The sequence below is a fragment of the Misgurnus anguillicaudatus genome, chromosome 8, assembly GCF_027580225.2.
Source record: "Misgurnus anguillicaudatus chromosome 8, ASM2758022v2, whole genome shotgun sequence".
Classification (NCBI taxonomy): Eukaryota; Metazoa; Chordata; class Actinopteri; order Cypriniformes; family Cobitidae; genus Misgurnus; species Misgurnus anguillicaudatus.
This window is the reverse complement of record NC_073344.2, coordinates 27518104-27522678: the sequence shown is the minus strand read 5'-3', so window position 1 is coordinate 27522678 and position 4575 is coordinate 27518104. Positions and strand designations below refer to the sequence as shown.

Here is a 4575-nt window from a genome sequence, read left to right as displayed (position 1 = left end):
AATTAACCGAGAGACTGAACTGAGTCAAGCCCAGAGCTGTGCTGCTAACCATGAGTAATTAATACTGTAACAGGACTGCCAGTGGATCACTGTAGATTAATCTGATCCACTAAACATTCCACTAATGAGTTTGTGTAATCATCTCTCTACAAGAACACAAACTGTAGCCCTTTTCAGAGATTACAGAAAATACACAGAAAATGCATTCGGGATGGTTTCATTTTGGTTTATTCACACTGACAATGATTTTTTTGGAATCTGTGCGTGCATTCAGAGACATCCTGTGAAGATCCTGTAAAGACACATGTGACACAGAGGTTATGTAACTGTGATCTCTGTAACTGTGTATTTAGTTCAGTTGTCTCTCTCTCTTTCATTCTCTCTCTTTCTACTTGTTACAGGTGTGTTTGTTGCGGCCGCAGGCTTACAGCGGTCAGAGTTACTCAATCTGTTCTTGTTAAGCGCTCGGCTCGAGTCAGTGGTTCAGTGTCTCTACTGTGAGCTGTTTCTGTTGGTAAACTACACTACATCCTCCAGCTTAATGCACCTGACACTTTCCTGATGTTTTACAGCATGTGTGCGTGTGCGCGTGTGTGCGTGTGTGTGTTTGTGGGTTGGTCTATGTGGTTTATGAGGACATTAATAGTGTATAATGACATGTTTATTATGCTATAAACGTGGTTTACGGGGACACAGAGAGTGTCCCCATAAACGAAAAAGCTAAAAAAACATACTAAATGGTAGTTTTTCATAGATTAAAGACTGGCAACAGGTTTTTGTGACATTGGGCTTAGAGATTGGGGTAGGTTAGGGGAATACAATATAACAGTTTGGACAGTATAAAATGTATTGCGTCTATGGAGATGTCCCTGTATGTGTGTGCGTGATGTTTCCAGTATGGAGACCTGGAGACCTCTGTGTCATCGGACATAGAAGTGGGCGTAGTTCATTAGTATATTACATTTCAATACTATCTCACTTCATCTCCACCTATCACTTTAAAAACACTGTCACTTTATGTGCATAATTGCACTACAGTGTTGCCACTAAAATGTTAAAAAAAGTCTGCGTGCAGTCCAAAATTTTAGACCACGCGGACAGTGCGCATACAGTCCGCGTACAACAGTGCATGCGGGTGAAAATATTTAGACAGGACAGTCCACTACAAACAATTATACAAAGGAAATAGACAGCATTTGCACACACACTATCATTTTTACTTCTTTCAAGAACAGAGAGCTTTGGAGCATCTCCGTTACCATGATGTTTGATTCCTGTTCTTTGTTGTTTTGTCGTTTGTACTAAACTGTGTTTGCAATGGTGGATCGGCTACTTTTCTTCAACTATCCTAATGTTTTGATGTACTGTAAATGTCACCAAATCAGTGCTGCGTGACAGCCTGGTAGAGTAATAAGTAGTAATTTCTCAAGGTCATCTCAACACTTGGTCAGGTAGAGCCGGGGATTGAACCTTCCGATTTGTAGACAACCTACATGAACCACTGAGCCACTGCCGCTGCTAAATGACTCAATCGGTACTCGCAAAATTTCCCAATCTCATGGACTGAACTTTCTATTTACTTTTGTCACCATAGGGTCCCTGTATGCAGGCGCAATTTGAGACCATTTTTACAACCCGTTGCTCAAGTGCGACCTGCAAATTTGGATTTCTCTCTTTGCCATTGCAGAGATCTGTGTATTTTCTATGAAGGCGCGCTCCAGTCCCAACATGCAGTGTGACGCATCTTCACATCCCAATCAAGCAGGGTATACAACACATATCTATCACAGACATTGCATCTTCATGCCGAAAGTTATTTGGTGCGTTTGAAAGTTTTGACAGTTTAAACTTCCATTTTACCTTGCAGCTGCTCTTGTCCGCGACACGTACACCCGACGCACACACACATACATAGCCTGTCATTGAGCGCAAGTATAGAGCAAAGAACTCTCTGACGTCTTAAAGGTACAGTATCCTAATTAATTTGTTAACTCTTTCCCCACCATTGACGAGTTAAATCGTCAATTAAGAGAAAGCGCTTCCCTGCCAATGCCGAGTATTTCTGTCAATCTGCAATATCGCTATTATCCACCACAGCTTGTACAACAGTATGTTTGATGATCGCTCTGAATCTGATCTCTATCAAAAAAATTGAATTATCTCAGCTTTTTGCTCAAATTTTTTTATTTTTGAAGAAACCTACTCATATTTGAAGAGAACTTATCGTTTCAAACCTATTTTTTTTAAGCAGAGGGTCTGATCTTTTATTTACTATATTGTATGTTTATATATTTAAAGAAGAACATTTTCTGTAAGACATCAAATCATAAAAAATGCTGGCTGGCAACTTTTTTTTAAAACGCTGGCAGGGAAAGAGTTAAATATATTAAAGAGGAAATCCCTCTTTAAACCGTTCTCAGATCTTTAAAGACTAAATCATATTTTTACAAAATAGCTTTAGTTTTTTATGTAAACAATTGACTCATTGGTCTTGTTTTATTTCTCCTAAGGTATTTTTCAAGAAGACATCTAATGCTGAGGATGTCCAGTACGTCTCTTGAGCAGGTGTGTGTATGTTAATAAGTGTGTTAGTCAGTCTTCAGTTATGTATTCTGAATGTTGTTCTTTTGCATGCGGTGTTAAAAGGAGCGGATTGATCTGAACCTGTGGAGAAAAACTCAATAATCTCATTTCTAACAGACAGAGAGTGGACGCCTCCAGCGGACCGTCTGTCTGTACCCGCGTGGCGTCTCCCGTCCCACCGCAGCCTGATTGGACACCCGCCGAGGGAACGGGCCGTGCCGTGACTTCGTCTCCGCTGACCGGTTATCGAAATCCCAACGGCCCCCCTTCGCATGTAAATACAAAAATAGACTTTCTTTTTTGATTCAGGCATTAGAAAAAGATCTGAAAAGAGCAACGGCGTCCGACCGTGTGATAATTGCACCTGGTCGTCCGACACGGGCCTATCTCAAACACCTTGCGACAGACGGATGAAAGCATGAGATGATAGAAACCCGTTTATCTGAACTTCAATGTGTCCGGTGAAGCGAAAGGTGCCGTTCAAACGACCGGTTTATATTTCCATCAGTTGTCATAATCCCGTAACCTGAGAAATCCACGGGTTCTAGCTTCACAGACGTGTTTGACGTGCCGGTCCTGTTAGGTATTATAAAGCCATCAGAGCGAAGCTCCCACGGCGAGCGTTAACATCTCCTCTGAAATCCGACAGAACCGCTGCCAGGACGGCACGCAGAACCCCGTCTGCAGCTCGCGGCCCGTCGGCTCCCGCAGAGCCCGTACACCTCGCCTCGTCCCTAATCATTATTTGATGACAGAAGTCTGCGTGCGTTACGGCGGTACGAGCGCCGGCGCTGTTTCTTAGCAACACGCCGGGGATATTCAAACAATTTCATTAAAGTGTGTCACCTCTTAGCAGGTGGTTGTGTGCGAGAGGAGATAAACACTGAGGTGGAGGCGTCGCTGCTATTTGCCAACATCACAATTGATAACATCAATTCAGGAGCGTGTTTACAAGCCCTATGAAATGAACCAAGCGTGTAAGTGTCGACGAACCCCCGACGCCTGCTGTCTTTTACTAAAACACATCGAATGCTCAGGTGACTCTGCTGATCGGATGGAAAACACTCGATTTACATTCCAATACCTGAAGCTCATCCTGGGATTTCCCGGCATCTGCCATACGACCGTGTGCGTGTGTTGTGTTAAATTGGATGTTTGTAGCATTCAGCGGTTAATTCGGTACCTGTGGTAAATCAAGGTATGAGCTCGAGACGCTCAGATGTGTTAGACACAAACAAAAATTACAGCTCGCTGACGTTTCTCAATTGCACATTTGCCTGACAGAGGAGAGGATCAAAATAACACGGCTTACGAGAGCGTGAACGGTGATTTAGTGTAGTTAAGTGAGAATGATTTACCTTATAACCTGTGGAAAATTCAGGTGATAAAGGTGACCTGGTGAATGTGTAGAGAAACACCTGGCCAGTGAGAGATTGAGTTTATTCTGTAACTAAAAGCACAAGAACTTTGACAGGCTCCTTTCCAAGTGAGAAACATTTCCTGCTCACATTTCAGTCAAGTTTATTTAGCAAAAAAGTTTTAGAACCTCTTTCAATACCTACATTTACATGCAATTAAATAATCTGTTTGTAATGGTATTGATGGCTCAATCGTATTGAAAAGTCTTCATGTAAACACCTTAATCAATACGATTAAGGTCAATCGAAGGCATATTTTGATCGTATTGAAATGGGGTGGTGTAGTCCGATCCCTGATACGATCGTCAGCATTTAAACGTGTGAATCTTAGTACTTTCTCAATCGGATGCAAAAATAAAAATGTACCTTTTCATTTACGTATCACATGATTCTTGTAACAGAAACATGAAATAGCAAGGCAATGTCAACATGCATTATTAAGGTAATGGGGTCACGCGCAGCGTTCATGTCTTTCATAACATCACATATTGCAATAAAATAGCATTGTGCCTTTCAAAAAGTGTGTTTTCTTTGCCTAAATCTAAAAACATCTTAAAAACTGCTGTGCGCTGCG

General features: G+C 41.8%; 1 long non-coding RNA gene across 1 annotated transcript; it reads left to right on the top strand.

Annotated features, from left to right (window-relative positions):
• Positions 1-401: 401 nt before the first annotated feature.
• Positions 402-2844, top strand: LOC141365577 (uncharacterized). Its single transcript, XR_012370650.1, has 3 exons — positions 402-514; positions 2511-2565; positions 2701-2844. It is a non-coding gene; the product is annotated as an uncharacterized lncRNA (long non-coding RNA).
• The last annotated feature ends 1731 nt before the right edge of the window (positions 2845-4575 follow it).